This window comes from Tursiops truncatus, chromosome 9 (genome assembly GCF_011762595.2).
Source record: "Tursiops truncatus isolate mTurTru1 chromosome 9, mTurTru1.mat.Y, whole genome shotgun sequence".
Taxonomy (NCBI): Eukaryota; Metazoa; Chordata; class Mammalia; order Artiodactyla; family Delphinidae; genus Tursiops; species Tursiops truncatus.
In genome coordinates this window covers 65,934,148-65,961,099 of record NC_047042.1, presented here as the reverse complement: position 1 = coordinate 65,961,099, position 26,952 = coordinate 65,934,148, and the positions used below count along the sequence as shown (strand labels likewise).

General features: G+C 37.2%; 1 long non-coding RNA gene across 1 annotated transcript in view; it reads right to left on the bottom strand.

Annotated features, from left to right (window-relative positions):
* The window catches only part of LOC109549305 (uncharacterized), a 369,236-nt gene that overhangs the window by 92,923 nt on the left and 249,361 nt on the right, over positions 1-26,952 (bottom strand). Inside the window, exon 9 of the long non-coding RNA XR_012333737.1 lies at positions 6,384-6,477. This is a non-coding gene — a long non-coding RNA (uncharacterized lncRNA). The remainder of the gene's footprint in view (positions 1-6,383; positions 6,478-26,952) is intronic.

Here is a 26,952-nt window from a genome sequence, read left to right as displayed (position 1 = left end):
GTTTTTGTATCCATTCAGTAAGCCTGTGTCTTTTGGTTGGAGTATTTAATCCATTCACATTTAAGGTGATTATCAATATGTATGTTTCTATTACCATTTTCCTAATTGTTTTGGGTTTGTTTTTGTAGGTCCTTTTCTCCTCTTGTGTTTCCCACTTAGAGAAGTTCCTTTAGCACTTGTTGTAGAGCTGGTTTGGTGGTGCTGAATTCTCTTAGCTGTTGCTTGTCTGTAAAGCTTTTTATTTCTCTGTTGAATCCAAATAAGATCCTTGCCAGGTAGAGTAATCTTGGTTGTAGGTTCTTCCCTTTCATCACTTTAAATATATTGTGCCACTCCATTCTGGCTTGCAGAGTTTCTGCTGAGAAATTGGTTGCTAACCTTATGAGAGTTCCCTTGTATGTTATTTGTCATTTTTCCCTTGTTGCTTTTAATAATTTTTCTTTGTCTTTAATTTTTGTCAGTTTGATTACTATGTGTCTCTGCATGTTTCTCCTTGGGTTTATCCTGCTTGGGACTCTCTGTGACTCCTGCACTTTGGTGGTCTTTCCTTTCCCATGTTAGGGAAATTTTCAACTATAATCTCTTCAAATATTTTCTCAGGTCCTTTCTCTCTCTCTTCTCCTTCTTGGATCCCTGAAATGCACATGTTGGTGTGTTTAATGTTGTCCCAGAGGTCTCTTAGGCAGTCCTCATTTCTTTTCATTCTTTTTTCTTTATTCTGTTGTGCGGCAGTGAATTCCACCATTCTGTCTTCCAGGTTACTTACCCATTCTTCTGCCTCAGTTATTCTGCTATTGATTCCTTCTAGTGTATTTTTCATTTTGGTTATTGTATTCTTCATCTCTGTTGGTTTGTTCTTTAATTCCTCTAGGTGTTTTTTCTTTAATTCTTCTACATCTTTGTTAAACCTTTCTTGTATCTTCTCAATCTTTGCCTCCATTCTTTTTCCAAGGTCTCAGATCATCTTCACTATCATTATTCTGAATTCTTTTTCTGGAAGGTTGCCTACTCCACTTCATTTAATTGTTTTTCTGGGGTTTTATCTTGTTCCTTCATCTGATACATAGGTGTCTGCCTTTTCATCTTGTCTGTCTTTCTGTGAATGTGGTTTTTGTTCAATGGGCTGCAGGACTGTAGTTCTTCCTGCTTCTGCTGTCTGGCCTCTGGTGGATGAGGCTATCTAAGAGGCTTGTGCAAGCTTTCTGATGGGAGGGACTGGTGGAGGGTAGAACTGGGTGTTGCTCTGGTGGGCAGAGATCTGTAAAACTGTAATCCATTTGTCTGCTGATGGGTGGGGCTGATTTCCCTCCCTGTTGGTTGTTTGGCCTGAGGCAATCTAGCACTGGAGCCTACAGGCCCTTTGGTGGGGCCAGTGGTGGACTCCAGGAGGGCGCACACAAATAAGTGCTTCCCAGAACTTCTGCTGCCAGTGTCCTTGTCCACACAGTGACTCACAGCCACCCCCTGCCTCTGCAGGAGACCCTCCAACTAGGTCTGGTTCAGTCTCCTAAGGGGTCACTGCTCCTTCCCTTGGGTCCTGATGTGCACACTACTTTGTGTGTGCTCTCCAAGAGTGGAGTCTCTGTTTCCCCCAGTCTTGTCAAAGTCCTGCAATCAAATCTCGCTAGCCTTCAAAGTCGGATTCTCTGGGAATTCCTCTTCCCATTGCTGGACCCCCAGGTTGGGAAGCCTGATGTGGGGTTCAGAACCTTCACTCCAGTGGGTGGACTTCTGTGGTATAAGTGTTCTCCAGTTTGTGAGTCACCCACCCAGCAGTTATGGGATTTGATTTTATTGTGATTGCACCCCTCCTACCGTCTCATTGTGGCTTCTCCTTTTTCTTTGAATGTGGGGTATTTTTTGGCGACTTCCAGTGTCTTCCTGTCAATGATTGTTCAGCAGTTAGTTGTGATTCCAGTGCTCTCACAAGAGGGAGTGAGCTCACATCCTTCTACTCCACCATCTTGAACCAATCCCCCCAATATTCAGTTCTTATTATTCAGTTCTTACTATGGATCATGCACTGTTCTAGGAATTCGAAACAGAGCAAAGAACAAACACAAAATTTTTGCCCTCTTGGAGCTAACATCCTAGTTTTGTTTCTACTCCAAAAAAATTTCATACTTAATTGCAAAAAGCCTTTGAGCTGCAGAGAAATTCAACAATAACTTCTGTGTGTAAGGTAAGCACAGAGATTGCATTGTGGTTTGGGATTACCAAGAAGTTCCTTGAGGGGCAAGGTCTTTCTGCCTCCATATAATCTAATCCTTCAGTATCTATTCCCAAACCACCTCCAAATAAAGAGAATCAAAGAAGGAGGTGGAGGAGGATGCTCTGTAAATGCAGCTTCAAGATATCTCTCCTCCAACCCCTCCCTCCATTCCAGTAAGACTGTTTTCTTTGGTTCTTCCTATGTAGAAAATCTGGAACACTGACTGAACAATGATGACCTGAAGAACTTGTCCCTGTTTCAAGATTTGATCCTTCCCTCTAATGGGTTGCAGGACACCTTTATTTTAAATGAACTCTCGCATACTGGGTTGTCAGCACAACCCACTCACAAGTGAGTATCCTACATTTTTTTATAGTATCCCTCCAGCTCTCTGTACTTGTATGTGTTTGTGTGTGTATAAATATCTATATCTATCTATCTATATAGATAGATATAGATATTTTAACCCAAAGAGGTTAAAATTCATCATTAAAAAGATGAACACGTCTGAAAACTCCAATTCAAAAAGATACATGCATCCCAATGTTCATAGCAGTACTATTTACAATAGCCAAGACGTGAAAGCAACTAAATGTCCATTGACAGATGAATTGATAAAGAAGATGTATGTATATATATACAATGGAATATTACTCAGCCATAAAAAGGAATGAAATAATGCCATTTGCAACAACATGGATGGACCTGGAGATTATCGTACTAAATGAGGTAATTCTGACAGAGAAAGACAAATATCATATGATATCACTTACATGTGGAATGTATATATCTAAAAAAATGATACAAATGAACTTATTTACAAAACAGAAATAGACTCACAGACATAGAAAACAAACTTATGGGTACCAAAGGGGAAAGTGGGGGAAGGATAAATTAGGAGTTTGGGAATAACAGATACACACAACTATATATAAAATAGACAAACAACGAGGACCTGCTATATATTACAGGGAACTATATTCAATATCTTATAATAACTATAGTGGAGAAGAATCTGAAAAAGTATATATATATATATATATATATATATACATACACACACACACACACACACACACACAGACACGCTTTGCTGTATACCTGAAACTAACACATTATAAATCAACTGTACTTCAATAAAAATAAATATTTTTTTAAAAAGATGAACATGTCTGACAAGCCTGGATAGCTTTTCTACTGAATAGACCACATTTTTGTAATACATGGGCCCTATCCTTGATTCTGAAACTCCTTTAATGGGTCTAGCCTTGTTATGCCACTCTTCTGGTATGAGAACAGCAAAGGTAATGGTACCAGAAACTCAACTGAAGGTTGGTAGGGTGAGCACAGTGAACATAACATGGTGAGGAAAGACTTCCTTCTCTCTAGCTCAGCAACCCCCTCCACACATGCAAACACTGACCTCAAGAAAAGATGGTACTATCAGTGAACACTAAGTAGACAAGGACATCAGCAGACATTACGAAACCACCTGACGTAAAGGTGGCACTATGTGGCACTGGTTTGAGTCCTCTAGTTCTCCTTCTGCAAGGTCCTAGGAACCAGATGTGGTACTTTAGATGATGCCTCAGGAACAGAGAAACTGCTCCCTTGGCTGTGAACGCTGCAGCTTTCAGGAGTGGTATAAGAGGATGTGGAGAGAGTCCCCAGCTTGACAGGGAGGTGATCCAATCCAAAGCATTGGCTTAAGATTATACCTGGGCATGCTTCAGATTCAAGGAGCCACACCTGGGCTTTAGACACCAATGAAAGTGAGGTCAGATTGGGGCTGAACTATGGGTGAGCCTCCTCAGGATTTGGAATGCTCTATGAGGACAGACTCTATGAGGACATCTCTCTGTCCCTGGGGCAGAGAGAGGACATACTTTGAGTGGTAAAGTGGGAGGACAGTCACATTAATTTTTATTTTAAAAAGAATTATTGTGACCTTTGTTTGTTCTCCAAGCTGATGAAGTGCATTTATGCTACATGAAATAGCTCTTATTGAAAAATATGTATTTTTTTCATGTGTTCTCAGTAAAGCATTCAACAATGCTGCAGAGAATTACACACACAAGCATGTATATACAAATTATATATATATATATAATATACAGTCTACATATATATACAGACTATATATACAATTATATATATAAATTATATATATAAATAATGTTTTCAGAAACTTAAGTTAGGAACATAGAATATATACAAGTATTTACATGCAGAATTTGACTACATTGAAATTTGACTACTACTACTCTGAAATTTACTTTAAGCTATTTAAAGGAGTAAATTTATACCACACAATTAATAGAATTTCCTTCTAATTTAAGCCAAAGAGGCCATAGAGCAATTATCCTAATTCCATTTCTGTAAAAATTCTTCTAAATTATAAATCTAAAAACCACTCCCAAAGGAGTCTTATTTTAGATTTAAACTGCTCAAGACAGGTCATTGCAAACAAAAAACAAAACAGCAATGTGCAGAAAAAATTTTTTTCTTTCAAAAATATTTTTAAAATATTTAAATCATCTAGAGTTTAATTCATAATTTTAAATATATACATTTAAAATTAGCAAAGCACACTCTAATAATTTGAAAGATTTCTAAGAAAACATATAATTTTTCTCTTAAAGTTCCCAAATGTTGGGGATTTTTCTGTTCTTTCATTATTATTCAACTCAAAGGAATAAATCCTGTTTGAAATATGACTCTGATCAAGAAAGACAAGGAAAGACTGAGGAAATTTTTACACATCGGGAGAGACTAAGTAGATTTGAAGACGGAATGCTATGTGGGATTCTCGATTGGATTCTGTGACCAAAAAAAAGGACATGAATGGGAAAATTGTTGGGATTCAAATACCATCTATAGTTTAGTTAATAGCATTTTGCCAATATTAATTTCTTGGTTTTGATCATTGTACTATGTTTATGTAATATGTTAACATTAGGGGAAGCTGGGTGAAGGGTATATAGGAATTCTCTATATTATTTTTGCAAATTTTCTATAAGTCTAAAATGATTCCAAATTAACAGTGTAAACCAAATCCTTGGGCAGAAATGTCCTTTGTTTCCTTATGCAATTGGGTGGATTTTAGCTGTAAGTGAAATATCTCTCTGCAGCATGCCTGAGGAAAGATCTTGTGATACTGAGAAAACTAACTCCTCACCACCTTTGGAAAACTGATTCGATGGCATCTTTTGCATAAATAAAAATATATTTTTTATCTTAATAAACAAAACATTTAAAAATTCAGCAACTAATGACTACTAAAAACTGTGCTAATAATAATGGTGATTGAAACTACTACATTGCAGGCTGTATCCTCTGCATTGTTATGTTAAGCTATAATTACCATGTTTTTTCTCCAGTCATTTTTGATTTTAAAATTTTAAGTAAAAAGTGCTTTTGCAGATTGCATTCCACAGTGTTCTTTGGGACCTAGTCATAACATCATAAAGTACAGCAGAATCAGGAAATGTAGGCTAAAGGAGCCCTACCTAAGAGGGTTTGCTAAAGAAATGACTAATGGATTTCAGTATGAAACAGTTTCATTTTAAATTTATTCCAAGAGCATTAGCCCCGAGGGCTATGTTATTGGGAAGTTTAAATTCAATCTGCTTTCATTATGAATTGAATGCAAAGGCCATAATTAAGGACTGTTTTCAGATTCCTAAATTTTAGCTTCTCTAAATTATCTTTGGTTGTCCAACACACCCTTAAAAGGATGAGATATACTATCTAAGAATTAGGATTGCCTTTATGGTAGAAAGTAAGCAACTTTGTTATTTTAAGGTCACAATATATCTATCACTCCTTACCCAAGTCAACTCTCCTTCTGGCCTTCCTCATGACATAGTTCTACGTTTCTGACTCTCACTTGGCTTAAATTATCTCATAGCGGCAGGCTCGAAGGAAAAGCAAACATAGTACTTAGAAGTGCACCTATGTGTATAGTCATCCACCAGTAGACAAACTAATAACACTTAGTTCAGCAGATTGGCTAGTTTTTAACTCAAGAGAGAAAGAGGACTACTGTAGGAGAAGGAAAACTTGAAAGTCTAAAAGTATAAGCTTCTGTTCACAGATGAGGGTAGGAGTAGGAGACTCAGAACCTGGGGAAGAGGGAAAGAAGGCAGCAGAAGCCCTAATGCAAACTTACCTGCTTACAACTGGCTGGAAGAAGCCTTCTAAGACTCCATCTCAAAGGTGATGATGGTGCTTCTCTGAGGCAGTCAGGATGCCACCAAGTTGTGCTGTGTAGAGAGGAAAAAACAAATTCACAGATGTGAATTGTCTTGTTCCAGATCTCAGCCAATGCAAATCACAAGATGCTACCTAAAATATTAACACAATTTACTTGGACCTCTGAGCTCAAATAAAAATGAATGCCAAGGAACACTGTCATAAAGTCAATCAATGCTGACTAATGCCTATTGTTGAAAGGAAAAAATAGCTTTGAACTTGTTTTGAAACCACAAATATTCCATCAAAGGTTACAATACAGTGTATGCATTGCCAAGGTAGTCTCCCCACTAGAATAACAGAATCAGACAAAAATAAAATGTTAGAAAAAAACACGAAGAAATTATACAGTTGATCTATTACAAACTTTATTTTAAAGCTTTGGGAAGTAGAGGTAAACTAATGCCTCTAGCCTTTTGAAAGCATCTTTTCCCTACACTTCGCCAGTCCCTCCAGGAAACTTCTTGTCAGTCTTTGTGCCACTGTTTGCATCTCCATCTGGCTTTCCAATTTCTTGAAACTACTTGGAAGAAACCATTACACCTTCTCAGAATGAAAATTTTAATCGGTATAAACATAATGATCATATGATTTCAACACCTTCCCTTTCCACAGTGCTTTTTCCGAAACTATTTAACTGATCATCCTTCTAAGGATTTGGCCCAAACATAATCAGAGCTTCTTTGTTGGAACCATTTGTCACCTTTAAAAAAATAAGTTGGCAGGAGTGGCTTGCTTTTATGTTACCTTATTTGTATTGGATTTTTTTTTTTTCAATGGATAATATTTTTGGAGTCAAACTCAGTCCTATGCACCAGTGAAACTGAACCCAGGGTTCCCACCACTCCAGGCACGAATGGCTGCCTGGGTATGTGACCTGTGTAGTCACATACTATGACATAATGGCCTCACGTTCGTAAGTTCCCTTGGCTTGGTTTAATGGTCTGCTGTCACCATCTGAAAATTCTTAATAATTTTTTGAGCAGGGACCCTGCATTTTCATTCTGCACTGGGTCCTGCAAACTATGTACTTGGCTCGAGGTAACACCTTAATTAAACAAATCCCTACCAGAAGACCCTGCTCTATAGCCTGCTTAAGTCCCCAGAATTCCTACCAGGTTAGGCCTGATCCTGAAGATACTGAGAGTCATTTTTTCAGAATATTAGTACAGATTTGCTTCTTAGCTGGAGCCAACTGTAAAAGGACCAGGTAAGCAATGGAAGGAGGAGGAAGGGTATATAAGAAGGAAGGTGTAGGAAAACTCTTGGAAAATGTATTTAAGATAGACACAGCATTCGGGGGTGGGTGGGGGTTCTAAATGACAGAAATGAATTCTAAATATCACTCTCTATGAACATATATGATAATCAGAGTCAGTTCGTACTGAAAAAGCAAATAAACAATTTTAACTTGATGATCATACTTAAAAATTAGAAGGGACTTTAGAAATCACTTAGTTCAACCTTTTCATATTTCTGTTTCATCAGGAATGTGAAGATGATAAAGCCCACAGGCTCACATATAGTTAGGATTTCAGCAGTGCTGAAAATCTAGGTGTTCTGGTTCCCAATCCAGGGTGCTATTAAGCACACCACTCAGCCTCTGAAAAAGTAAATGCCCTTCATAAAGCTGGTCCAACACAGAAACAGTTGTGATGTTGCTAAGAACGGGCCCAAGATATCACCCACGCCTTTACAAAGTCTCCTCCCGTACAAAGTACTCAAGAGCTTGTGTGAATTCTGTGAACACCAAAGCCAGATTCTGCCTGGCTGGCCTTGAGAGTGGTGTCATTTTGGATTTACACTATTATAATGGGGGTGAGGTGCGATAGTGTGGAGAGTTTTAAAGTATATTTTTCAAAGTATTTTTCATACAAAGTGTATACTGTGGCTCTAACTATATATATATTGTATTTTTGACTTGTTTATTGCCAATTCTGAATAGTGGTTCTGTCTTTATTTGTAAGCAAATGTGGCATGTGATGCCCCCCAAAACACATTTTTCCTTTCCAGACACTTTTCGTATTTATTATTGATTTTATTGGGGGGAGGGGCGGGTGGGCATTGGCTGTATGTGAAATTTAAGAACAAAGAAAGAGCTCAGTTCTGGTTTTGTGGTGAAGTTAGAGCTCCCTCCAGTGATCTGTCCGGCTGAGTGAACTTCAAAACACCCTTCCTTTCCAACTGTTCCTCAGTGCATACAAATAAATCTAAGCTTTAGCCTTTTTAATGCAGACTTTTTCCCTTTTAAAAATTAAACTCAGCTGCTAAATACATTAATATTGATTTCTCCTAAAATCTTGTTAAATATCCGTATTCATTCTTCCTCTAGTAGAACATTTAGAGGGTAGAATCAATAAAATAAGACATGGTCAAGGAATTTTGGCAGAGAGGCTGTTCATGTATTGTTATTATCTGGAAACTTTTATGACTCTGCAGGTGAGAGTGAACTTTTGCGGTCATTAGTGAACAAAGGAATTGGATAGGCTAAGTGCCCTACCATTCACACTGGGGTTATTTATATTTCAGAGGCTTTTTAAATGAATGGAAATAACATTTTAGATCTATCACAGCCACCTTTAGCATTCCTCTCATAAACTGTCTTCTATTTACTGGCTTCTACAAGCCAAGCGTAATAGTGTCCAAATCAGTGATGCCATATAACTCGATCAACTACAGGTAGTATCCAAAGGGATACAAGAATAATTCATGGCACAGGGATATTGGCTCGGTGCTTTGTGACAGCCTGGAGGGGTGGGATAGGGAGGGTGGGAGGGAGGGAGACGCAAGAGGGAAGAGATATGGGAACATATGTATATGTATAACTGATTCACTTTGTTATAAAGCAGAAACTAACACACCATTGTAAAGCAATTATACCCCAATAAAGATGTTAAAAAAAAAAAAAGAATAATTCATGAAACTAACTAAGGGCCAAGTGGCTATTAAATCAACCTTGTCTGAGAAAATTATGATTATGATATGATTATCATATATATGATTATCATATATGATATGATATATGATTATGTTATGATTTTTGTGATTTATTTAGTTACTCACTTGTTTATTGAATTCCTCTGAATACCAGATAAGGTCCACCCTTGCTCAGGATCAAGGAATCACAGCCAAGGTAATTGGTGGGACGCTCTCTCAACCACTTCCCTATTCCCTCTCTCCTCTTCTCCTCCTTTTGTTACTTCCTCTTCCTATCTATTCTCTTTATATATATATATATTTATCTCTTTCTCTCCTTTCCCCCTTCTACTAGATTTCATTGAGACTCACAGTGTTAGAGCTGGTAACCACATTAAAGATAATCTAATAGAAGCCTTTGCTTTTTTTTTTTTTTTTTATTGGAGTAGAGTGGCTTCAAAATGTTGTGTTAGTTTCTGCTGCACAGAAAAGTGAATCAGCTATACATATACATATATCCACTCCTTTTTGGATTTCCTTCCCACAGAGCATTGAGTAGAATTCCCTGGTGCTATACAGTACGTTCTCATTAGTTATCTATTTTATACATAGTAGTGTATATATGTCAATCCCAATCTCCCAATTCATCCCACTCCCCCTTTCCCACCTCTGTGTCCATACGATTGTTCTCTACATCTGTGTCTCTATTTCTGCTTTGCAAATAGGTTCATCTGTACCATTTTTCTAGATTCCATATATATGTTTTTTTTCTGAAAAAACTTTTAACATGTTTATTAGAGTATAATTGCTTTACAACGGTGTGTTAGTTTCTGCTATATAACAAAGTGAATCAGCTACACATATACATATATCCCCATATCTCCTCCCTCTTGTATCTCCCTCCCACCTTCCCCATCCCACCCCTCTAGGTGGTCACAAAGCACTGAGTTGATCTCCCTGTGCTAAGTGGCTGCTTCGCACTAGCTATCTATTTTGGTAGTATATATAAGTCCATGCCACTCTCTCACTTCGACCCAGATTACCCTTCCCAGTCCCCGTGTCCTCAAGTCCATTCTCTACATCTGCGTCTTTATTCCTGTCCAGCCACTAGATTCTGCATAACCATTTTTTTTCTTTAGATTCCATATATATGTGTTAACATACAGTACTTATTTTTCTCATTCTGACTTACTTCAGTCTGTATGAAAGTCTCTAGGTCCATACACCTCATTACAAATAACTCAATTTCATTTCTTTTTATGGCTGAGTAATATTCCACTGTATATATGTGCCACATCTTCCTTATCCATTCATCTGTCAATGGACACTTAGGTTGCCTCCAAGTCCTGCCTATTGTAAATAGAGCTGCAATGAACATTGTGGTACAAGACCCTTTTCAAATTATGATTTTCTTAAGGTATATGCCCAGTAGTGGGATTGCTGGGTCGTATGGTAGTTCTGTTTTTAGTTTTTTAAGCAACCTCCATACTGTTCTCCATAGTGGCTATATCAATTTACATTCCCACCAACAGTGCAAGAGGGTTCCCTTTTCTCCACACCCTCTCCAGCATTTATTGTTTCTAGATTTTTTGATGATGGCCATTCTGACAGGTGCGAGGTGATATCTCATTGTAGTTTTCATTTGCATTTCTCTAATGCTTAGTGATGTTGAGCATTCTTTCATGTGTTTGTTGGCAATCTGTATATCTTCTTTGGAGAAAAGTCTATTTAGGTCTTCTGCCCATTTTTGGATTGGGTTGTTTGTTTTGTTGATATTGAACTGCATGAGCTGCTTGTAAGTTTGGAGATCAGTCCTTTGCTAGTTGCTTCATTTGCAAATATTTGCTCCCATTCTGAGGGTTGTCTTTTTGTCTTGTTTATGGTTTCCTTTGCTGTGCAAAAGCTTTTAAGTTTCATTAGGTCCCATTTGTTTATTTTTGTTTTTATTTCCATGTCTCTAGGAGGGGGGTCAAAAAGGATCTTGCTGTGATGTATGTCATAGAGTGTTCTGCCTATGTTTTCCTCTAATAGTTTTATAGTGTCTGGCTTTACATTTAGGACTTTAATCCATTTTGAGTTTATTTTTGTATATGGTGTTAAGAAGTGTTCTAATTTCATTCTTTTACATGTAGCTGTAAAAGAGTGGGCTTTCTATCCTGTTCCATTGATCTATATTTCTGTTTTTGTGCCAGTACCATACTGTCTTGATTACTGTAGCTTCACAGTAGAGTCTGAAGTCAGGGAGCCTGATTCCTCCAGCTCCATTTTTCTTTCTCAAGATTGCTTTGGCTATTTGGGGTCTTCTATGTTTCCATTACAAATTGTGAAATTTTTTGTTCTAGGTCTGTGAAAAATGCCATTGGTAGTTTGATAGGGATTGCATTGAATCTGTAGACTGCTTTGGGTAGTACAGTCGTTTTCACAATGTTGATTCTTCCAATCCAAGAACATGGTATATCTCTCCACCTGTTTGTATCACCTTTACTTTCTTTCATCAGTGACTTATAGTTTTCTGCATACAGGTCTTTTGTCTCCTTAGGTAGGTTTATTCCTAGGTATTTTATTCTTTTTGTTGCAATGGTAAATAGGAGTGTTTCCTTAATTTCTCTTTCAGATTTTTCATCATTAGTGTATAGGAATGCCAGAGATTTCTGTGCATTAATTTGTATCCTGCTACTTTACCAAATTCATTGATTAGCTCTAGTAGGTTTCTGGTAGCATCTTTAGGATTCTCTATGTATAGTATCATGTCATCTGCAAACAGTGACAGCTTTACTTCTTCTTTTCCAATTTGGATTCCTTTTCTTTTTCTTTTCTGATTTCTGTGGTTAAAACTTCCAAAAATATGTTGAATAATAGTGGTGAGAGTGGACAACCTTCTCTTGTTGCTGATCTTAGTGGAATTGGTTTCAGTTGTTCACCACTGAGAACGATATCGGCTGTGGGTTTCTCATATATATGGCTTTTATTATGTTGAGGAAAGTTCCCTCTGTGCCTACTTTCTGGAGGGTTTTTATCATAAATGGGTGTTGAATTTTGTCAAAAGCTTTTTCTGCATCTATTGAGATGATCATATGGTTTTTCTCCTTCAGTTTGTTAATATGTTGTATCATATTGACTGATTCGCGTATATTGAGAGTCCTTGCTTTCCTGGGATAAACCCCACTTGATCATGGTGTATGATCCTTTTAATGTGCTATTGGATTCTGTTTGCTAGTACGCTATTGAGGATTTTTGCAACTATGTTCATCAGTGATATTGGCCTGTAGTTTTCTTTCTTTGTGACATCTTTGTCTGGTTTTGGTATCAGGGTGATGGTGGCCTCATAGAATGAGTTGAGAAGTGTTCCTCCCTCTGCTATATTTTGGAAGAGTTTGAGAAGGATAGGTGTTAGCTCTTCTCTACATGTTTGATAGAATATGCCTGTGAAGCCATCTGGCCCTGGCTTTTTGTTTGTTGGAAGATTTTTAATCACAGTTTCAATTTCAGTTCTTGTGTTTGGTCTGTTCATGTTTTATATTTCTTTCTGGTTCAGTCTCAGAAGGTTGTGCTTTCCTGAGAATTTGTCCATTTCTTCAGGGTTGTCCGTTTTATTGGCATAGTTGCTTGTAGTAATCTCTCATGATCCTTTGTATTTCTGCAGTGTCAGTTGTTACTTCTCCTTTTTCATTTCTACTTCTATTGATTTGAGTCTTCTCCCTTTTTTCTTGATGAGTCTGGCTAATGGTTTATCAATTTTGTTTATCTTCTCAAAGAACCAGCTTTTAGTTTTATTGATCTTTGCTATTGTTTCCTTCATTTCTTTTTCTTTTATTTCTGATCTGACCTTTATGATTTCTTTCCTTCTGCTAACTCTGAGTTTTTTTTTGTTCTTTTTTCTCTAATTGCTTTAGGTGTAAGGTTAAGGTTGTTTATTTGAGATATTTCTTGTTTCTTGAGGCAGGACTGTATTCCTATAAACTTCCCTCTTAGAACTGCTTTTGCTGCAGCCCACAGGTTTTGGGTCATTTGTTTGTCATTTGTTTCTAGGTATTTTTTGATTTCCTTTTTGATTTCTTCAGTGATTTGTTGTTTATTTAGTATTGTTTAGCCTCCATGTATCTGTTTTTTTACAGATTTTTTTCCTGTAATTGACATCTAGTCTCATAGCGCTGTGGTCAGAAAAGATACTTGATATGATTTCAATTTTCTTAAATTTACCAAGGCTTGATTTGTGACCCAAGATGTGATCTATCCTGGAGAATGTTCCATGAGCACTTAAGAAGAAAGTGTATTCTGTCATTTTTGGATGGAATATCCTATAAATATCAATTAAGTCCATCTTGTTTAATGTATCATTTAAAACTTGTTTCCTTATTTTCATTTTGGATGATCTGTCCATTGGTGAAAGTGGGGTGTTAAGGTTCCCTACCATGATTGTGTTACTGTCGATTTCCCCTTTTATGGCTGTTAGCATTTGCCTTATATATTGAGGTGCTGCTGTTGGGTGCATAAATATTTACAATTGTTATATCTTCTTCTTAGGTGGATCCCTTGATCATTATGTAGCGTACTTGTCTCTTGTAACAGTCTTTATTTTAAAGTCTAAATTCTCTGATATGAGAATTGCTACTCCAGCTTTCTTTTGATTGCCATTTGCATGGAATATCTTTTTCCATCCCCTCACTTTCAGTCTGTATGTGTCCCTAGGTCTGAAGTGGGTCTGTTGTAGATAGCATATATATGGGTCTTGTTTTTGTATCCATTCAGCCAGTCTATGTCTTTTGGTTGGAGCATTTAATCCATTTACATTTAAGGTAATTATCGATATGTATGTTCCTATTACCATTTTCTTAATTGTTTTTGGTTTGTTACTGTAGGTCTTCTCCTTCTCTTGTGTTTCCTACCTTGAGAACTTCCTTCAGCATGTGTTGTAAAGCTGGTTTTGTGGTGCTGAATTCTCTTAGCTTTTCCTTGTCTGTTAAGGTTTTAATTTCTCTGTCAAATCTGAATGAGATCCTTGCTGGGTAAAGTAATCTTGATTGTAGGTTTTTCCCTTTCATCACTTTAAATACGTCCTGCCACTCCCTTCTGGCTTGCAGAGTTTCTGCTGAAAGATCAGCTGTTAACCTTATGGGGATTCCCTTGTATGTTATTTGTTGTTTTTCCCTTGCTGCTTATAATATTTTTTCTTTGTATTTAATTTTTGATAGTTTGATTAATATGTGTCTTGGTACGTTTCTCCTTGGATTTATCCTGTATGGGACTCTCTGCACTTCCTGGACTTGATTAACTATTTCCTTTCTCATATTAGGGAAGTTTTCAACTATAAGCTCTTCAAATATCTTCTCAGTCCCTTTCTTTTTCTCTTCATTTTTTGGGACCCCTATAATTCGAATGTTAGTGTGTTTAATGTTGTCCCAGATGTTTCTGAGACTGTTCTCAATTCTTTTCATTCTTTTTTCTTTATTCTGCCCTGTGGTAGTTATTTCCACTATTTTATCTTCCAGGTCACTTATCCATTCTTCTGCCTCAGTTACTCTGCTATTGATTTCTTCTAGAGAATTTTTAATTACATTTACTGTGTTGTTCATCATTGTTTGTTTGCTCTTTAGTTCTTCTAGGTCCTTGTTAAATGTTTCTTGTATTTTCTCCATTCTATTTCCAAGAATTTGGATCATCTTTACTATTAGTACTCTGAATTCTTTTTCAGGTAGACTGCTTATTTCCTCTTCATTTGTTTGGTTTGTTTGGTTTTTAGCTTGCTCCTTCAACTGCTGTGTGTTTCTCTGTCTTCTCATTTTGCTTAACTTAGTGTGTTTGGGGTCTCCTTTTCACAGGCTGCAGGATCGTAGTTCCCATTGTTTTTGTTGTCTGCCCCCAGTGGCTAAGGTTGGTTCAGTGGATTGTGTAGGCTTCCTTGTGGAGGGGACTAGTGCCTGTGTTCTGGTGGATGAGGCTGGATCTTTTCTTTCTGGTGGGCAGGACCGTGTCCGGTGTTGTGTTTTGGGTTGTCTGTGACCTTATTATGATTTTAGCCAGCCTCTCTGCTAATGGGTGGGGTTATGTTACCAGAAACAATGGTCTCTTGCCTCTTAGGTACAGACTTTTTCCCGGACTCCCTCCTGGCTAGCTGTGGCGCACTAGCCCCCTTCAGGCTGTGTTCATGCAGCCAACCCCAGTCCTCTCCCTGGGATCTGACCTCCGAAGCCTGAGCCTCAGCTCCCTGCCCCAACCCGCCCCAGCGGGTGAGCAGACAAGCCTCTTGGGTTGGTGAGTGCCAGTCGACACCGATCCTCTGTGTGGAAATCTCTCTGCTTTGCCCTCTGCACCCCCATTGCTGTGCTCTCCTCCGTGGCTCTGAAGCTTCCCCCCTCTGCCACCTGCAGTCTCTGCCCACGAAGGGGCGTCCTAGTGTGTGGAAACCTTTCCTCCTTCACAGCTCCCTCCCAGAGGTGCAGGTCCCATCCCTGTTCTTATGTCTCTGTTTTTTCTTTTTTCTTTTGCCTTACCCAGGTACGTGGGGAGTTTCTTGCCTTTTGGGAAGTCTGATGTCTTCTGCCAGCTTTCAGTAGGTGTTCTGTAGGAGTTGTTCCACATGTAGATGTATTTTGGATGTATTTGTGGGGAGGAAGGTGATCTCCACATCTTACCTTTCCGCCATCCCCCACATATATGCTTTTATAGAAGAAAAATTCAAGAAGCTTGAGAAGCTTGGCCCAAATCACACCAAAGTTTACTCTTCTTTCCTCCTTTCTTTATGCCAAGGTCTTAAGCACCCATTAGGTTCAGCGTACCCCTGGGCATTTTCTGGACCCTAATCCACCCTGGTCCATTGTCTAAAATTTGAGTTAATGCCCAAGAATATGTAAGCAGTAATGGAAACAGAGATGATAGAAAGAGTTTTCTGTATGAAGGGATCTTAGAAAATTTAAAAATGGGAAATTACACGAGCGTACAATATGTCAAAACTATGGAATCTGGATTTTAGAAAAATTTTTTGAAAAGTGCCTTGCTTTTGCTCCTTTAAATAAACAAGAGAACTTTATTTGATGCCAGTTCTCTTGATAATGATGTGAATAATGTTGCATTATATTTATCTAGCACGTTATACCTTACAATATTTCTTCACTTAGTGTACTATTCCAGGTAACTAGAACATGCTCTCTTTGAAGATCAAGTACTAGTACTACATATAGTAGAATATGAGGAAGTAATAGAGAACTCAGAGTGGCCCTTTACATTTTATGCCTCCCTTAGCTCTGGGTTATTGTATGGCTGAGCTCTAGATTCAGTAAAATGTTTACGCACTTTAAAGGAGATATCAAATTTAGCACTTGAGATAAGAAGGTAATAAAAATGTAGTTAAAGCAAATTGCCTAGCTAAGAAAAACTTGCTGTACCCTCTACAGCAAGCACAGGTCACCATTAGCCACTCCCAGAAAGTCCAGTAGGAGGAATAAATGTAACTATAGGCCCAGGTATTTAGCCTGAGCAGCAAGGTTTCCTTGGTAGGAGTCCACCCACCTAGGTGAAAACATTATGTGAGAAGGTTTCAGGAACATTCAACCATCTTGTTAACCTGGATTGCTTGCAATGTTTAAACAGTTTTGCTAGATGTAGGCTATTTCAGTAAGTGAAGATTACACTGGGAAAAAAGTGCACTCTGTATCGAAACAAAGCAATCCAGTTACTCACAGATCTCAAACAGCTTCCATGAGCAGAATAGCTTCTATGATAGATGTGAATCAAGCCTCTTACTCTTATGCCATGGATCTCAGATTTTAGTAAGCATGAAAATCACTTGGAGACCTTGTTAAAGAGCAGATTCCAAGATTTCCCCCCAATCCTCTTTCTGTAGCTGCCAGGAACACTAAAGCTATCTTTCTTTTAGTCAGTCTTTGATTCTGATGTCGACTGCCTGGGTACCACACTTAGAGAAACAACTGTGTAAACTAAATCAGTAAAATATATATTGAGTCCAGGAGTGGGGATGATGATCACTGTATTACTTTCAATTATCAATACTTCCTTTGCCATAGAAAGGGAACTGAAGCAAAAGCTATAATAAATGGGCTCTATTCTTGCCTCTGAACAAGAGTCTCTTCAGCTTTCTGAGGGAGCATCAATGACCTCATCTTTTAAGATCTGCTTTACAGAATCACAAGTTTATAGCAAAGAGTTTTTTTTTTTAAATCTGTATGTAAAAATACTTCTCCAAACGTAAAACACCAAGGCAAAGTGTATATTTAATTAAAGAACAAAATGTTCAGGGAATTGGGTAGCATAGCCCACAATGTACAGATACATACTTCAATTAGAATTGCAATGTCTTCTCTCCTTTACTTGATTGTTGAAAATGACTGAGGTAAACTCCTCTAAAATAGTAGTCCTATGGTATGATTTGGAGAAGATGTACAAATGCTAACATTCATAACAATTACAAAATAAAATAGCGCTGCAAAACTGAAAACCTTAGTGTATCAATCTGAAAAAGCAATACTGCTATATTTACCCCAATTTTTCTAAGTGGTTTAAGTTGACTTTTGAAAATTGAGTCTGTGTTCTTTATCAAGATAAACCAAAATAATAAGGGCAGGCATCCTGGCCTAAGTAAAGACGAGAGCTTTGGACTGAGACTAAAAAATGCAATGTTGGCTAAATCAAAGCTTTGAGTCCTCTTAATACGTCAATACTATCATCCATAAAATGGGGTTTAATAATGTTTTCCTCCCCGCAAGGGTTGCTTAAAAGGGATAACTAACAAAGCAAATGGTTGTCAATTATTTTGTAGGCCTGCTGTGTTACTGCCAAATAGGAAAATTTCGATTTAAGAGCTGGGATTTTCAGAAGCTCTGAAATATTACAAAGCAAGTCACGTTTCATGGCTAATTTAAAACATCAAGGGTTCACACAAGTTGCTTATAATGATATTTTCCAACTCCCATGTTATTTGATGATTTATACAGCTTCAGCTTTTACAGTTGAACCCAGCCATACGTCTCTGGCCATGATTCTCTTTTATCAATATGACCAGCTCACGTAACTGTCTGTATCTTCAGGGGATTAAGGACAACTTTTTATCTGGACCTAAGAAGAGTAAATTCAGAGATGATAAAAAATTTCTGGTTGCAAGTCCAATGTGTTATTTATTTAGATCAGAAAAAGAGCTGTTATATACAGGTTTAGGAAGACTTTTTAAAGCACTGATAAAATCCCTGCATGTCAAATGGAATGGTACTGAAATTATTTTAATACCTTAAAGCTCTTACGAGTTGAACTAAACTTTCAGCAAGAGAGTTCAATTCTACTTCGGGATTTTTGGTCCTCAAGAGATGAAAGCCAAGCTAAGCAAAATAAAACAATGAAAAAAGCCAAAAAAGAGAGAAAAAAAAAAACTGACTGCACCAAATCTCTGAGCCACAATATTAAGGTAAACAATATGTGTATGTTTAAAAGGAGCTGGAAGAATCAGAAACTCTGGATGGAGATGATATAAATGATATTTAGTGTTTGACAAAAGTAATTTATCCTAAGAATTGGCTAGGATATTAGATAAAAATACGAAGTCCTAGACTTCACTCTAGCTTTCTTAAACCAGAATGTTGGGAAGAAGGCACTAGAAATCAGAACTTTTAGCAAGTGCTGAGATTCTTGCAACATAAGGTGTTGGTGGTGGATCAGCAGCATCGCCTAGAAACTTGCTAGAAACGCAGAATATCAGGCTGCACTCCAGGCCTGTTGAATCCAAATCTGTAAGTTAACAGGATCCCCAGGTATTTGTACACACACTTAAGTGTGAGAATCACCACCTCAGTGATGTTTATAGTCTAACAAGGTTGGGAAACAAGTACTATAGCAGAAGGAGTCAGACGATTTGATTTGGTGTCAAGCCCTGGCTCTGCCACTAAACAGCCCTGAGCTCCTTCTATGAGATGCCTGGGAGTAGCATAAGAAATTAAGTGTGAGTTCTGTATCACTGAACAAATCATCATTTTCACTGTGATAAGCCATCAAAGCCTAAGAGTTCCCAGAGGTTCCTATTTGAAGAAAAGGAGAAGAAAAACTAGCTAGGCAAATATTGTTATTAAACAATTGTTGAGAACCTACCACAGGGTAGGCAGGTATCAGGCAATTAAAAAACTGCCAGCCTTCACAGAAGAAGATAACACACACATACGTCAACCTGGTGAACTCTGAATGAGGTCAGTGGATTGGACCAAGGTCAATTTCCTTGCTGTGATACTGCACTACAGTTATGCAACGTGTTGCAACTGGGAGAAACGTGGTAAAGGATATAGAGGATCACTCTGTATTATTTCTTACAACTACATATGAACCTACAATTATATTAAAAAGTTAGGGAAAAACAAAACAAAACAAAACTTCAAGCCCAACAAAGATCCACATTTTGTGTCTGAGAAATCTAAGGTCAGGAAGATTAAGTAACTTTCCCAAATGTCCTTACTAACAAAATAGGTAAATTTAGAAAACAGTAGCCTATGGTGGATGGTACATCAAAGAAGAAATTCACAGGCTGGACTGTATCTCTGTGTCTTCTATGTTATACTATGGAGTATAAATGTCATTGCTTTTAGCCTATTCATTAATGCAGGCACAATTGAATCCAGGTACTATATTCATTCAGCATAAAGCAAAGCAGGCAGAAAAGAAAGGGAAAAAATAAATCTTTCCATCATAAGAACTATTAGATCTAATAACAGGGAACAGGAAACCAGGTGTTTTAAAAGAAAAAAATGAGTCACTGTTAAGTTTCATTCTTTTTCTTTCTTTTACACGTTGAAGAGGAAATAGTTTGTTCCTTAAGAGGGACAAGCACTATAAACCTACTCCAAATTATAAATCAAAGTCAACAGAAAATCTTTCATCTTGGAAGCACAATTTTGTAAATGTTATTTTAAGAAGTATTTCCAGTGAAATCTGTTTATCTTAGAGAAGGAGAGAGAGAGGCAGGAAGGACAAAAGAAAAGAACGAATAAAAAAAGCTAAGTAAAGAATATACTAAGAGGTAAAAAATACACTGGATTCTATTTTTTTAAATGAGCACAGAACAAAAACAGGAAATTCATAGAGCAAACAGTCAACAGATTTTTTTGTTAATGTTCTCGCCTCAAAATGAAGACACACGTTCTTTACTCTATCAAATTGGAAAAATATATATTTTAAAGTAGCAAGTTCTTCTAAAGACATGGCAGTACCGACTTATCATATACTTATTAGTAGAAATGGAATTAGTATAACCTGTCTGGAATACACTTAGGTAATATGCCTCCAAAAGTGCAAAGACCTCTATTCACAGACATTTATCATGTCACCATCTTTAATAGTGAAAAATTAGAAATAATATTAATATCCAACAATTATACATTAAATTATAAAACTTCAGCATAATAGAATGAAAAGTCATTTAAATAATGTATTTTAATAATGTTCACTGACTGGGAACGTGATCATCATATTACAAATAGTTTTTTAAAATGTTAACAATGATTGTTTTCAATGTAAATTGTTATTTTCTTTATACAACTGATTTTCTAAATTCCCTTCAATAAATATGCATTACTTTTATAATTAAGAATGGATGGCTCTAAATTCTTCACTGAAAGAGAAAGAAGCATCTTTCTGGGAAGGTATCCATGTCTGTGGTTTTCATTTTCCCCATTAAGTTAGGTGACTGCGGTAGAAGGAAAATAAAGAAGGTAAAGAAAGGGGCAAGGATGGAAGGAAGGGCTGGCGGTACATCTCCAGCCAGGATTTCCCAAGATGATGCGGTAAGTCTGGTAAAGAGACCAGGACTGCCAGTTGCCTCAGCTCTGCCTGCCTAGCCCCTTCGTGGTCATCTCTGGTTAAGATTAGAAACACCAGGTTTTTTAGACTCATCCATTTCAGTGCTTTTCTGTTTTGTTTTTTCCCTTGTTTCCTATTAAAAGTTTGTTTGAAAAGTTTCGCCTTGTTTTGCCTTTTACAGAATATAATATACAGTATTATACATGCAGTAGGCCAGTGAGATGGTGCTTTCAATCGACATCCCTGCTTGGACCCAGGAGGGGGCTTTAGAGGAGGAAATACTGGAAGAGGTTAGCTAGCTGCAACTGCAGATTTTTGAGCATGGTTTCTCTTTTTGAACTTGGTTTCTATTTTACATACAGAATGAGCTATGCTCTGTGGCAGTAATTTGCATTTTCATAATACTGCAACAAGCCATGTTTTTAAATATGAAGTCAAAGGAATTCCTGAACATAAATGAAGTTTGAGCACCAAAAGTCTCTTTACATACTACATTTTTACAAGGCAAGTGTTTGGGGTCTGTGTATGTGCATGAATGCATGGTGTAAGTGTATCTGTGTGTGCTCAGCAGTGAGATTTCTTTCCTCTGAATGAGCATAAAATAGGACTCTATCTCTAATAAAACCTTGCCCCTCTTTTTGAACATAAAAATCCTTTATTAGCAAATAGACTGTCAGCTCGGGGAGAAGAAAAGCAGAAATACAGGCAGTTGTTTAAAAATTAGCCAAACCAAGGATAACAATCAGGGCTCTTGCCTTCCGCCCCCCACAACAAAAGGTAATGTCTGACACTGTTCTTATTCTGAGTCCTGCAGGGAAAGGGCGCACACATGAACTTCCATAGATGATACATGAGCACAATAGATAATCAATAGCTACTGAATAAAACCCAAAAGTAGTGGAAAATTTGGAGGGAGTAAAACAGGGAGGGGAGGCATCTCATAGCCATAATCACTTTTGTTTCTATACAAATATCCATTATACAGGTGTTCTATTTTCAGTTTTGATGAAAACCCAGGAAGTAAATAAAGCAAAGTCATGCAATAATAGCCAAATCTCATCTGATAACATAAAATATTTTTCAAAGGCTCAGCCCATTTGGGTGTAACTCAAATTGTTTTTTCTATCTTTACTCCTTAAGCTATCCACCATCATATAAAACTTACACAGATTTCATATACACGTGGCCTCCCTTTGCTATGAAGGCCAATGGCTGTGTATTTCTAGACTTATATAGTCTTAGAGTTTATGTGACAGAACACACTTAGATGTGTCTATTACTTAAGGAAAAAAACCTCTATATTAACATGAGTTGGCTGTTGCTTCTTAGGAAGGGATTTTTTTTTCAGCTTTAAAATATAGCTTACATCCTCTTTGATTTAGGGGAGCAATCACCCGTTGAGTCCTAAGTCCACGTTCAAAGTCAGTAAGGTTGGACTTCCCTGGTGGCACAGTGGTTAAGAATCTGCCTGCCAATGCAGGGGAAATAGGTTCTAGCCCTGGTCAGGGAAGATCTCACATGTCACGGAGCAACTAAGTCCAAGCGCCGCAACTACTGAGCCTGCGTTCTAGAGCCCGCGAGCCACAACTGCTGAAGCCCGCGTGCACCTAGAGCCTGTGCTTTGCAACAAGAGAAGCCACCACAATGAGAAGCCCATGCACCGCAAGGAAGAGTAGTTCCTGCTCATCACAACTAGAGAAAGTCTGCGCGCAGCAACGAAGACCCAACGCAGCCAAAAATAAAAGAAATAAATAAATTTATTTATTTTTAAAAAAGTCAATAAGGTTGATCTAAGATGACCATGTAATATATTGGACAAACTGGGACACTTTTGATAGTGAATGGAACTACTAACAGGCAAGCCTGGATGCAGGCATCTTTAGCCATGACCCAAACTAAATAGCTGCTTCTTGGTACATTTATCATATTGTAATCATTGTAGATATATAAAATACAATGTATTTTTCTCAGAATATAAGAAAAAAACGGTCCAAAGATACAACAAAGGCAGAATGACAGTACTGTAAATTATTATAAGGTGATAGCAGAAAAATTCTTCATTTGCTACCCACTCTCTCTGCCACTGCTCATTCTAGCTCAGAGACCCCTTCTGCCTGTGCTTTCTGCCCCTGTCATGTTTCTGCCAGCCTGCAGGCTACACACAAAACAGCATTAAACAAGTTACCACACCAGCAAAGTCCTCACTAGGTGATTATTTCAAATAGAAATTGGATGCAAGATCTGTTACAGAGCCACGGTAGAGAACACGATTCACCTAGAGAAAATGAAAATTTGTCCTTACATCTGTTTGCAGTTTCAGCGCTGGCGAAACCAAATCTCAGAATACTTTGTCATGCTTTACTTCTTTTCCCTTGATGTCCGCTCACTCTACCTATACATACGCTTGAATGTCTTAGAACACTGGCATTCCTGCTCTTATTATTTTTCCCCTTTGCTATTCCTAGAAGATTTTACCTCTAAAACTTGCTGATTCATATTTACATTCTTAAAACTCACAATGTGGGGCTTCCCTGGTGGCACAGTGGTTTTGAGTCTGCCTGCCGATGCAGGGGACACGGATTCGTGCCCCGGTCCGGAAGGATCCCACATGCCGCGGGGCGGCTGGGCCCGTGAGCCATGGCCGCTGAGCCTGCGCGTCCGGAGCCTGTGCTTCGCAACAGAAGAGGCCACAACAGTGAGAGGCCCGCATACCGCAAAAAACAAACAAACAAACAAACAAACGAACAAAAAAAACTCACAACGTGAAAAGAAGCTCGTTTGTTTTATGCCTTTTTCATTTTGATATCTAATTTTTCCATGGACATTCCAAATACATCCAGAGGCATCAATCTGGGTGATTTTCAGAAAGATAAATTAATATAGAGAAAAGAAGCTACCATCTATTCTGAACTTGCCACACTTCTGGTAATGGAGGGGGAAAATAAATAAGCTTCTACTTCCAGAGCAAAAGAAAGGAATAAAATGAGAAAGGGAATCAGAATTACATTCTACACATGGCCCTCTCTCCATTTGTCACCAAGTAGCTCTTAAAAAGATGTTGCTCCAAGCCAAAACACTGATTTTTTTAGGTAAGATTTCATCTAGGTATGACATAAACAAGTATACTGCTCAATGAATTTTAACAAAGTTAACACCACTGTGCAACCAACTCACAGATCAAGAAATAGGACAATAATAGCACCCCAAGCTATCTCCTGACTCCACCTAATTAGTATACTTTCTTCCCCAAAGATAAAAATTACCCTAACTTCCATCACCATTGGATAGTTCTTTCTGCTACCAAATTGTTTTAGTTAATATTAGGTTGGTAAGATTTATCCTTATTGTTGCATAATCATTCATTTTCAACAATCCATGGCATTTCCTTGTATGATTTATATCACAATTTATTTATCCATTCTACAGTTGACCAACATTTAGTTTGTTTTAAACTTAGGGTTATTACAAATAATCCTGCTCCAAATCTTCTTGAATAAGTCTTTTGGTTTCTATATATACATATCTCTGTTGGACGTAAGAATAGAATTGCTGGTCAAATGGTGTATAAAATCTGCCAAGCAATTTTTCAAATAAGTTGTATTACTTTATACCCCAACTAGCAATGTGGAAGAGTACCCATTTCTGTACATTTTCATCAAAAGTGGTACTGTCCATCTTTTAAATTTCAACCATTCTGTTGGGCGTGTAGTCCTATCGTATTTTAGTTTTAATTTGAATTTTCTTGATTACTAATGAGATTAAGCATCTTTTCATATGTTTATGACAACCTGAGTATCCTCTTTGTGAAATGTTTGTTGAACATTTTGCCAATTTTTCCACGTGGTTGTTTTCTTATTGATTTGTAGGAATTCTTTGTATATTCTATATATAGAGAGAAAATATATTCTCCAACTCTGTGATTTGCCTTTTTATTCTTAAGTGTCTTTTGATTTTCTTTATTAAAACTAAAGTAGTCCAAATTATCAATCTTTCCTTTTGGTTTGTGCCTTTCGGATGCTATTCGTATTAGAAAATATTCTTTTAGGCTCTCCCCTAGAAGTCTTATTGTTTTTATTGTACAGTTAACTGAAATTTGACTGTATCTACATGGGAGGTAGAGAATATTTATTTTTTCATATAGATATCCAATTTATTGAGTTTATCAATTTCTAGAATAATTTGTACTTTCCTCCCTGCATTCTGTGTCATCTTTATACAAAATAAATGACTGCATGTATGTAGCTCTCTAAGATATGAATATAAGGCTTTCTTATTTTGATAGTCTTGCATCTGAAAGTTTGTATATGTCTTTCGTTTTTATAAGTTAATAAAACATATCTTTTCATTCCCTTGTAGTTTATTTTTTTACTCACATATTTGTTCTTTTTTAAAATTTTGTTGCTTGTTCCCAAATTTTTGAGAATTTTCTAGTTACGGTGTAATTGAATCCTAGATTTATCAATATCTATTTTTTTTTTTTTTTTTTTTTTGTGGTACGTGGGCCTCTCACTGTTGTGGCCTCTCCTGCTGCGGAGCACAGGCTCCTGACGCGCAGCTGCTCCATGGCATGTGGGATCCTCCCGGACCGGGACACGAACCCATGTTCCCTGCATCAGCAGGCGGACTCTCAACCACTGCACCACCAGGGAAGCCCTGAATCCTAGATTTAATTCTAATATGATCAAAGGAAATAATCTCTATGATTTAGTAGTTTGAAATGTATGGAAACTTTCTTAATAAATCACCATAAGTCTGATACTAATTTAGTTATAAAGCACTTTTATGGCTTGTGTTTACATGTTATAATTTTTCCTAACATTTGATTTTCAACATTTCTGTTGAAATGTCAACATTTCTGTTTCAACATTTCCTTTAATTTAAGGTGTATTTTTTTCAAATAGCTTAGAGATGTGTGTTGTTTTTCAACTATTAATGGGAAATTTTATTTTGCTTACATTTAATGTAATAATTTCTATACTTAGATTTGAATCTATCGTCTTGCTCTTCATTTCTAATTTTTTCCACATATTCTATCTTTCTTCTTGCAAAAATGCATAACAGATTATACTTCTTTTACTTGTAGGGATAACATTAGAGAGTGCAATAAGCATCCTTAATTTATTAAAATTTAATATAAATTAGAATTTTATCTCTTCTCAGACAATGGTAGGTCCTTAGAACACTTTCACTTTATCTTCCTCTCTCCTACTTTCTGTGTAATTATTGTCATCAATTTTAATTCTACATATGGTTAAGTACATTATTTGTATTATTATTTTCACTGTCAATTTTGACTTAGGTTTACTCACATATCCACCTTCTCCACTTTTCTTCTAATTTTTCCCTATTTTTTGGTCTTGTATCATTTTTCTTCTGCCTAAAGGGATTTCTTTCATGTATATTTTAATTCAGGTCCACTGGCAACAAATTCTCAGTTTTTGCTTGTATAGAAATGCCTTTATCTTTTAAAGGGTATTTTTACTTAGTTCAGAAATCAAAATAAGCAGCTATTTTTCTCCATCCTTTAAAGATGTTGTTTAATTTTCTTTTTACTTCCATTGTTTCTATTAAAAACTCAGTTCTGCTTATCTTTTTAGTGTTTATCTTCTTGGCTTCTAAGCCTCTTGCTCTGTGCAGTTTAAGACTCAACAAATGACCCAAGGGAAAAACTGTTGCAGATTGTGGGCTCTCTTCTTTACATCTCCCTCCTAACCAGAACCTTGGGCTCTCAAGTCTTAGATGCTTTGGCACTCTAGATCTCCACTTTCTGTATCTTTAGTCCC